Raw genomic sequence first — 11,802 nt, forward strand, 5'->3', positions numbered from 1 at the left:
CAACCCAACTTCAGAAATGCATATCTCCCTCATACGACATCAGATTTGTGCAAACTCAACGGAGTTGGAAAGATATTCTCAAGGTCTTTCCATCCATATAAATAACTCACCCAAACTTTTTATGATTTGGAAGTTATATCCGTTTGAAAATGACCAAATTCACTTTTGAAAGCTGGAAATTTTCTAGATTTTCTTATTTCCAAAAATGATTATTCTTTGATTATTAGCTTATTCTTAGTTAATTTTAGTTACGAGATGTTACAATATCCCCCCTTGGGAACATTCTTCCTCGAATGAGAATTCTTTCACTTAGCCAAGTGTAGTAAAATTATTTCAATAGTCAACAAACAAAAGCAAGTAATAACATGCTCATACTAACCTTATAAAGTGCTAAGAAGAGAATTCAGTACATTGATCTGCAGTCACTCCGGATTCAAAGAGATGTGGATATCTCGTCTTCATATCCTCCTCAGGTTCCCAAGTAGCTTCTTCAACTAATTGGTTTCTCCAAAGGACCTTGACTGAAGCAACTTCCTTTGTTCTCAACTTGCAAACTTGACGCTCCAAAATCTGAACTGGAATTTCTTTATAGGAGAGGTTATCTTAATCCCAACTCTGTTGGTACTATAAATGAAGGATCACCCAAGCATTTATTCAACATAGAAATATGGAATACCGGATGAACCGCTGCTAACTTCTGTGATAGCTCCAACTCATAAGCCATATTGCCCACTCTTTTGGAGATTCTAGAAGGTCCAATATACCGGGGACTAAGTTTCCCCTTCTTACCAAACCTCATAACTCCTTTCCTGGGTGAAACATTAAGATACACCCAATCATCTACCTAAAACTATAATGGCCTTCTCCTAATATTTGTGTAGGACATTTGACGACTTTGTGTTGTCTTCAATCTTTCTTGAATCACTTTCACCTTCTCCATAGCTTGGTCAACTAAATCTGGCCCTATCAACATTGCTTTGCCAACTTCAAACCACCCAATAGGAGATCTACATCTTCTCCTATACAGAGCTTCATATGGAGCCATTTGGATGATCGAATGATAACTATTGTTGTAAGAGAACTCAGTAAGAGGTATATGATCATCCTAATTTCCCTTGAAGTCGATCACACAAGCTCTCAACATATCTTATAAGGTCTGGGTAGTATGCTCTACTTGTCCATCTTTCTGAGGATGAAAAACAATACTCAAATTTATCTTCGAAACCAAACCTTTCTGGAAAGATATCTAGAATTGTTTATTAAACTGTGCACCTCTATCTGAAATAATGGAGACCGGAACTCCATGAAGTCTTACCACTTTTTGAAGGTACAACTTAGCGTAATCCTCTGCCGAATAGGTAGTCTTTGCCGGCAAGAAATGGGCTGACTTTGTCAATCTGTCGACAATCACCAAAATGGAATCATGTTGAAAGGCTTCGAGATTTTGGCAAGCTTGAGATGAAGTCCATATTAATCATCTCCCACTTCCATTCCGGAAGTTCTACATTCTAAGATAAACTTTAAGGCCTTTGGTGATCCAATTTCACTTGCTGACAATTTAAACATTTGGCAACAAACTCAGCAATGTCTTTCTTCGTGCCTTACCACCAATATACCTCCATTAAATCGCGGTACATCATGGTGGAACCTGGATGAATGGAATATCTTGAGATATGAGGCTCCTCCAAGATCCCCTCTTGGAGTCCATCAACCTTAGGTGCACATATTTGCCTTGGTACTTCAGTACACCATCTCCCCCTTGTTCAAAAGCCAATACTCTTTGATTATGGACACTTGCCTACAAATCAAGAAAAACAGGGTGTTAATCTTGCTTTTCTTTCACCTCTGACACTAATGACAATTCAGCCCCATTGATCACCACTATGCCTCTTTCTGTGGAATCCTTAAGCCTTACTCCCAAACATGCAAGTCTATGCACATCTTTTGCTAACTCTCTCTTTTCTTCTTCAATATGGGAAGTACTTCCCATGGACAACCTGCTTAAGGCATCAGCAAACCACATTAGTCTTACCTAGGTGGTAAAAAATACTCATGTCTAATTCTTGAGTAATTCCAACCACCTTCTCTGTCTGAGGTTGAGCTCTTTCTGAGTGAACACACATTGGAGGCTCTTGTGGTCAGTGCATATATCCACATGAACACCATATAAATAGTGATGCCATATCTTCAAAGCAAACATTACTGTACCCAATTCTAAGTCATGCGTTGGATAATTCTTCTCATGCACCTTCTACTGTCTGGAGGCATAAACTATAACCTTGCCATTCTACATCAGCACGCAGCCCAAGCCAACTCTTGATGCATAAAAATACACCAAAAACCCTAAGTACCCTCTGGTTAGGTCAAAACCTGAGCGGTAGTCAATCTGTTTTTCAACTTTTGAAAGCCTTTCTCACAGCTTCAGACCAATGAAACTTGACTATCTTCTAAGTTAACTTGGTCAAAGGAGAAGAGATGTATGAAAACCCTTCAACTAATCTCCTATAATAGGCTGCCAAACCAAAGAAACTCCTTATATCTGTTAGAGATGTGGGTCTAGGCCAACTCTAAACTGCTTCAATCTTCTCAGTGTCAACTCTAATCCCTTCACCAGAAAATGTGGCCCAAGAATGCCACAGACTTAAGCCAAAACTCACACTTGGAGAACTTGGCGTACGACTCCTTGTCTCTCAATGTCTGGAGAACAATCCAGAGGTGACTAGCATGATCTTCTTCAATAAACATGTATGTCATCAATGAAGACGATGATAAACAAGTCCAAAAAAGGTTTAAAGACTCTGTTCATAAGATCCATGAACGTTGCAGGTGCATTTTTCATACCAAAGTACATAACAAGATATTCATAATGCCCATACCTTGTCCTAAAAGGTGTCTTAGGAATATCACATTACCTTACTTCCACAAGAGGATAGCCTGATCTGAGGTCAATCCACGAAAAGTAAGAAACACCCTGAGGTTGATCAAAAAGGTCATGTGTATTCCAGGAAGAAGATATTTATCCTTGATGGTCACCTTATTCAATTGGCGTTAGTCTATACAAATCCTAAGGGACCCATCTTTCTTCCTCACAAACAAGATCGGAGATCCCCAAGGTGAGACACTGGGTAAATGAAGCCTTTACCTAATAAGTATTTCAATTGTTCTTTTAGCTCTTTTAACTCTGCTTGTGCCATTCTATATGGCGGAATAGAAATAGAAAGAGTATTCAGGATGATGTTTATGCGAAAGTCTATCTCTCTTTCGCGAGGGAATCTAGGTAAATCATCAGGAAAGACTTCTGGAAACACACTGACTATAGAAACCGACTGAAGGGAAGGTACCTAAACAGTTGAGTCATTACCTCGGACTAAGTGATAGACACACCCCTTAGAAACTAACTTTCTCACCTTAAGGTACGAAATCAAACGACCCTTAGGCACTGCTAAACTACTAGCCCACTTTATGACTATCTCATTTGGAATTTAAAATTTGACAACTCGAGTTCTGCAATCTATTAATGCATAACAGGCATGGAGCCAGTCCATACCTAGAATGACATCAAAATCTAGAATGTCTAATTCTATTAAATCAGCGATAGTAATCTTGTGATTGATGGAAATAGGACAACCACGATAAACTCTTTCTAATAGAATGGATTCACCAACAGGTGTGGAAACACTGAATGGTTCACTAAGTTTCTAAATTTAAATCTCAAAATTCATAGCAACATCAGGAGTTACAAAAGATAAACTCGCTCCTAGGTCTAACAATGCATAAACAGTTAAGTTAAAGACCTGAATCATACCAGTGACAACATTTGGCGGATTCTCTTATTCTTGGCGATTATTGAGAGCATACAATCAGTTTGTTCCTCCGCCAGTACTAGAAGAATCTCCACTAGGTATAGCCCTATTTGGTGAAGTAGCTAATGAAGACTGATCCCTATTGACCCCATTGCCGCCACTTTACCTAATCTTTGGACATTCTTTCATGAAATGGCCGGTCTGACCGCACTTGAAACAACCTGCGGAGCCTTCGCGACAAACGCCAGAGCAATTCCTACCACACTTGGCGCAGGCAGGAGGATTACTACCTCCTTGTGCCACTCTACCTTGTGAATATGCAGGCCTAGCTTGGGAGTTCTGACCATGATGCTCAACTCCACCTCTGGGCGCATGCCCCTTTGATTTCTGAAATCATGGTCGACTTGATCCACCTTTCCTTTGACCAAACTCATTCTGATTCTTCATTTTCTTGTTTCGATATTCCTCTTTGTACCTCAGATTTTCCTCTTCAACTTTTTAGATATAGACCATAAGCCTGGATATTTCCATGTCACCTATCAACATGGCAACCATACCTTCCTTACTTCAAGCACGACCCAAGCCGGCCACAAACAAACTCATTATTCTCCTCATGTCTTTTACGAACTCCGGGGCATAGCGATATATTTTGCTGAACTTAAACCCGTATTCATGAACACTCGTGGACTCCTGTTTCAACATGTGGAACTCCCTTACCTTGACTTCCTTCATCGCTCAGGGAAAAAACCTCTCCAAGAAGGATTCTTTGAAACAAGCCCAACTTGGATTTGGGGAACCCTCAGCTCTACCATCCTTCCACTAATCAAACCAGGTTCTAGACACACGCTTCAGTTTATGAGCAGCCAACTCAACCCTTCAACATCCTTTACATGCATCACCTGAAATACCTTCTTCAACTATCCCATAAAGTTTCTCGGATTTTTCAATAGTGCTTGATCCGGTGAAACTAGAAAGATTCATTCTCAATAACTCACGAACTCTCGAGTTGTCATCCTCTTCTTGTCGAGCTCCTCCCTGTTGCCTGACCTGGTTGGTTACAACTTGACTTAACATTCGGGTAGCTTCCCGGAGTTCACCATTTGTAATCTCTCATTGGGGTTGCACTCTGGTGCATTCAGAACCTCTTACTCATCAACATTTCTTCGGGATGGTTGACCTCTGACTGCTCATTATGGAGGCATGATGATCTGAAATTAATGCATAAGCACACAAAATTTATCAACTTCGGAGCCTACACCCTAGGAGGACTGACACTCAGTGACCATTGTTGGCCTCGATCGAACCCTTGGCCTAATTTACTTAACTCAGCGGAAGACAACAATCATACTTATAAGAATGAAAGAACTTAACTGAACTGAATAGAAATACTATCTGGAATGCTTTAAAAGTTCAAACATTCAAACTGGCAAAAATGGCAACTGAAGTATTTAACATAAAACTGAAAATGAAAAGACTACTGAACTACTAACTATCTACAAAGCGTCTAAAGTTATTAAGATGGTTGTTGGGACAGACCTCACAACATACTAATGATGTAAACTATAAGAAAAACAATAAAATATATGTCCTTCGGGATGCAAGGAGACTCACCAAGTGGTTGTGGAGTGCTCAAGGGGATCAACGGTGTGCTACATACAAATCCTGCGTCTGTATCATGAAACTATGCAGGCCAGCTGTCATCAGTACATTTAGTGTACGAGTATGGGAGTTGGAATGCTAAACACACTGAACCTTGAAAGGAGTAGGAATAAATACTTACCTTGGCTTTGCTCAACTTATAATCTACTAATTCTTTTTTAACATACACAGTTTAAAAGTAATTGTAATATAAAGAAATACTGACTGGGAACATGTTATAAACTCTGAATGTATACAAGTATAAAAATAATATCTGAGATGTATGTAAAATATAAATAACTAATGTATATGAAAATACAATACTTTTATGGGAGTTTCTCTAACCGACAACCATATCTTAAGAGCTATAGTAATGATACAACGTTACTCGGACCACGCTGCCCGGGCCATCCTAACCTTGCAGGGTATAGGACCTGAACTACCTAATGGATCCATTAGTAAACTATGAAGAGGGTTCATCTAAAACGTGTGACCTTTTTCTATCCATGATGGCTACATGATTTACATGGAGACTTGAGTTAATATGAACTTGCATCCCCACATCGGTGCTCAATACTACTCCCAAAATATATATATACTGGCTCGTATGTTTTTAAAATATATTGATTTTGTGAATTGAGATTAGTGCTCAAAACATAGCTTTTAAAAGCTCTCTTGGAAATCATAGTTTCCTCTTTCATTTATTTAATCTAGTCATAGGCTCTGCGGAAGTCTAGCTTTCTTTCTTTCTCAAAAGTTTGAAACATTTTGTTTAAAATCTTATGGGCTACTTAGTTCCCTTATAACTCTTGAGAATTGAACTCAATTTGATACTCTTTGCTTACTCGAAACTTATCTCTTAGGGAATACTTATATTCCCTTATAGCTTTTGAGAATCTAACTGAAATCTTCATTTGAACCTTAAAACAAAGTTAGAACGTTTTTTTAGGACTCTTGAATACTTTAGTAACTTACTTTGACTTGCTTCTTAACTTTTAGATTTGACTTTGATTTTGACTTTCCTTGAATTGGATTATGGGTTCAAGAATCATGATCTCATGCTTATGGATGATTTCATGATGTTTAGATGTACCTTAGAGTGTGGAATCAACTAGGAATGATAGGTACATCACTTAGGAACTCATACAGAAAGTTAGGGAAAAAAAGGGGTCTCTAAGGGGTCGTGGAGCTCAGAGAGGCGCGGAGTTCCAGGGCCTGTCAGACAGACCCTGGTCTGGGGCGGTTTGTCTTGCGCACCGCGCCAGATCCTATTTGAAAAAGCCTGCCTTGAGGCGCTCTGGCTGGCACGGCGCCCCAAGGAGTGTCTAACGGGACCTTCGACTTTTTTTCTTCGTTTTTCATCTCTAAACCTCCCAAAATTTCATGGATCCCACCCCTAACACTTAGGATCCCTAAATAACTCATTATCCAATACTTTAGGCATGAAAATAGTCCGAAAACATGAATCAAACTACTAAAGATCAACTACAGTTCAATAAACAAAAATTTCACAACTTTTCATCAAGAACTTCAAGATTTTTATTCAAATAACTCTAAAGGACCCAACACCAAATTATCTTACATACCTTGTTATGGATCACCTTCAATGAAATCCACGCAATGATCTTGGCATTTCTTGGACAATTCTTGATTTTCCTCTTCTTTTCTCTTTTCTCGCAAACCCTAAGCATTCTAAATTATTGTAACACTGATTCGGGACTTACTATTTACCCCTAAATAACCCTTAAAACAAATTTAGCAATACTAGGGTGAAAGGAGAACTTTACCCTTACTAAAATTTGGATGGGACTTTCCTCAGTCCAATAGCCCAACTTCCAAAAGGTATATCCCCCTCATACGACATCATATTTGTACAAATTCAACAGCTTTGGAAATATCTTCTCAAGGGATTTCCAACCATATAAAGAAGTCACCCAATCTTGTCCTGAGCTGGAAGTTATGGCCGTTTGAAAATGACCAAAACTCACTTTAGAAAGCTGAAAATTTCCAGATTTCCTTACTTATTTCCAAAAATGATTATTCTTGGATCCTTAGCTTATTCTTATTTAATTCTAGTTACGAGATGTTACAAAGGCGAAACTCATCTCATTTATATCCTTTTTAAAATTTTTGATTTTGATTATTTATTGTTTTATTGTTTGTTAATTCTAACTTTAGAATTGTTAATTACCTTATCTCATCAATTCTATACTCTTCAAATACTTAAATATTTTTAGTTAAAACTTATACTTGTATTTTATTGTATTTAAATGGTGTATGTATTTATTGATTAAAATGGTTTATATTATATTATCCTTAATATGATTCAAATAAAAACTAATTAATCTATTTTTTGTAACATTTTAAAAATCCAAGACGAGTCTTAAAGCCTAACATAGTACCATGAGATCTAAATACTGTTTTAAGAACTATTTTATGAATATAGGTCCTCAGGAAGTTTAGGAACCAAACCATCCTAGAACATCCATGACGTCCGAAAACTAGTTTAGGAGGTACTAGCGTGCTTAACCCTATTTAACGAGCGTTTAGAAGTCGGAGATCCATGAACATTGGTGGAAAGGTATTTAATAGGCTTTTAAGATGATTCATGATCGAAACATCCCGGTACGACTCCCCAAGGACCAACCAACGGCCTTTAAGAATGACCCTAGCACGTAGGAGGCAACACTGCCTGGGAAGTGTGCACTAACAGAACACAAACGACAGCTTGTGTGTTGATCGACGGGGCGTCGATGCCAGCTGTCGACCAACACTTAGACATTTTGTTGGAGTCCCACATATGCACAGTCTTTGATCAGACGACGGTTGCGCAGCACGGAAGGCACGGTGCTAGTCGACTCACAGATGGACCGTCGATCGGAAATCCATCTGTGAGGGTCAAATTCCCCCACATTTTAACTTCATTTAATTTAATTAGTTAAGGGGTTAGGTGATTAATTAGGGGCTTAAGAGAGTCTAATTAAGTTAACTAAGCCCCCATTTAAAGACTCCAACCCTCATTTAATTAAACACAACTCACAAAACAAATCCTCTTCATTCTCTCTCTATTTGGAAGAAACCATTGAAGACTAGATAGGGAGGGATTTGAGGGCTGTAAAGGGACGATTTCACCATAAAATCTTCATCAAACGTTGAGGTATGTGATCTAATTCACCTTTGAGACCTTTTTCCTCAAAGGGTTCCTTCAAAAATTTTAAAAGTTGGGTTTTCATGTGTGTTATTCTCAATCTCAAAAATTAGGTTATGAATTGATTTGTCTATGTTTTATATTGGATAATATGAATTATTTAACATGTATTCTAACTTAATTATGGTATATCTTGATGATTTAGTATAGTTTGTAGATGATGATCCTTAACCCATAACCCTAGGTTTGACATTGACATGAATTAGGTTGAAATTGATTCAATTGACTTGGTTATTGGTTGATTTGATATTAGTTGATGTTGTTATATTAATAATGAGGCAATTAGAGTGAATTGTAGTCTTTCATTTCTTGAGATGACGATCTAGGTTAGAAAGTGAATTAACCTATGCGTCTTATCTTAAGCCATGATCTAGTATCGAATTGTGATGTAGTGATTCTTCTAGACTTGATGTCATGTTAATTATTGAATTATGATGTTGCACATTTAAATTGGATTGACCTGAGGGTTTATGGTATGACCTTAATGATGAAGTATGAAGGATATTTGGTAAGTCTTATGATCTCTATCATTTACTTCAAATTGTGGTTAATTGTGTTTAAGCCATGATGTTATATTAAAGTGAGCCTTGTATTAGGATTGATAGGGTGGTACGATGTTGAATATGAAATGTCTTGACTATGTTGTGAGGTTGATTAAGGTGTATATGTTATAAGGATAGAAAAAGTAGCTAGGTCCTTATGAAATTGCCCTTGTCATACAAGCAGGCATGTTGACGAAGACATGCCTGCTTGTAGACTCTTCTACTAAGTAATAATATACATATTTATCAATGTATCTCATATATTTTTTGTTTTAATGATGAATTTTCATATGTTGTAAATTAATTTGTGGGATGCTTTTTAAAAAAATTATTTTTCTTGATATTTTTAATTATATTTAAATCTTATTTTAATATAATATCAATATTTAATTTATTTTTTCAATAAATTGTAATGAAAGGATTTATACTCATGCAATTCTTATTGAGCTATTGATGATAATTATACAAGGGTTAGACCCTATGACCTAAACTAAGCTATGATAATTAAAGGCTTAAAGACATTTTAATAAAAAGGGACTTAGCTTAGCACCGAGTGAACTTGACAATGAGAGGTGATGACTTCCTATAGAGGAAGATTTACCCTATGATTCTAAACGTGGTGTTGACTCCCCAAAGAGGGATACTCATCCAATGGATTCCCATGAGAGGAGGCCCTAATTGCCAAATTGTATGTAGAGGGATTATACCTATCTCCTAGTTCTTGAACTATGTTTCTCCCATAAGAAGACTAGATAGTGGATCCACCAAGAAAGCTACATTTATGTTTGGTTTCATTTTGGCCGCTAGACCACATTCCATCGGTGTTAGGTTTTACAACATCGAATTCCACACTTAGTTCTTGTGGTCTATGTCGGTTAAGGCAAGTGTTACCTAAGTTAAAAATGAACAAATGAAGATAAACTAACTAAGGTGACTTGAGAGGTTTGACTTACCTTAGTTAGGGGTATGAGACTCTACTTATGACTTGCACTAGTTGGCCTTGATAGAAGCTTTAGGAACTTGATAATATGTATGTATATGATAATGATGCATATGATAGTAATATGTTGATGTTACAATGTAAACAGTATTATATGAGGATGATTTTCCTTATGAACATGTATTTAGATTATATTATTAAAGTATGATGTTGTGTATCCTTAAAGGTTATATTATGTGAAGTTTGACATTTGTCATGGTTTCTTGTTGGCCTACTTGATTGAGTATGATTATGGGGCTTTGCTTGGTCTTTGCACTCGTTGCCTTGAATGAGGATTCATGAGTATGTCTTGCTTATTATGATATGATTAACTCTTATTCATGCTTGTGATGTCATTCCTTGATGAAAGGGTTGTAGGAGATTATGGGTCCAAGTATGATGATGGGAATATTACTTGATTTACTGTTAATAAGTATGTCTTGTTGGTCGGTATGACTTGTTTGACTATGCATAAGGCTTTTAAAAAAGGGTAAAATAGCACGGTTTATGTACAAGTGGCGTACTAACCCATTTTCTTCCTTTTTCCCAACATTTTAGGTTCCTATATGAAGGGTCTATGTATACTCGATATATATATTATGTGTATGTAGAAGTGTATGTAAACCTCCTCGTAGAAGTAATGAATAGTTTTAAATTTTTCGCTAAATTTGACCTATGAATGTAATGATGTAAACTAAGAGGCTAGTTTTAGTCCTCAAAGAGGACGACGACGCCGGTTACGTCTACGGGGTGAACCAAGATGTGATATTTTTTTATAAAATTATAATCATTTGTTGTTTAATTCAAAAGTTCCTCTTTTCTCTAAAATTAAAAATCATTCTTGATCTTTTCAAATTAATATCGTAAATTATTTTTGGGTCATTTTTTCAAAAAATTGTCAAATATTTAATTAAGTCGTAGGACAACCGCATGTCAGCGGACGCTCCAAATGCTTTAAAAATCTTCTTTAACTGTATATGAGAATCTCTTAACCATTTTATCTAATTTAATAAGATTTGATTTGCTAAAATTTTTAAATTAAAGTTTTCTGAATTTATTTAAAAAATTAAGTGGCGATTCTTTTCTAAGTATTTTTCTCAAAATTATTTTACACTTGGAATATTTTAACAAGTGATTTTTCTAAATATAGTAAAATTATGGCTTAACATAGATTATTTAAAGGCTTTTAAAACTAATTCTTGGTTTTCATATGTTGTCTAATCTTAAAATTAAGAAAGGAGGGTTCAGATAGACTAGAGAATATAGACCTACTTGATTTAGGTGATTTGTTTTTAGGAGTGACACCTGGACGACAACTTGCTTGGTTACGAAACATGATTAAATAACATTGATTATTTAAAGGTCTTTTAAACTAATTATTGGTTTTCATATATTGTCTAATCTTAAAATCGAGAAAAGAGAGTTTAGATAGACCAGATAATATAGACATATTTGACTGAGGTGATTTGTTTTTAGCAGTAACATTTGGACGAATAACTTGCTTGGTTACGAAATATGATGAAATATAAATTAGGCATGTTTATCCCCGCTCAACAATGAAGTTAGACTACTGAGAAGGCGACTAGAGATTTGATATGCAACTCATGCAATTGACCCTGTAATACCAGTAAC

This window comes from Solanum pennellii, chromosome 12, assembly GCF_001406875.1.
Source record: "Solanum pennellii chromosome 12, SPENNV200".
Classification (NCBI taxonomy): Eukaryota; Viridiplantae; Streptophyta; class Magnoliopsida; order Solanales; family Solanaceae; genus Solanum; species Solanum pennellii.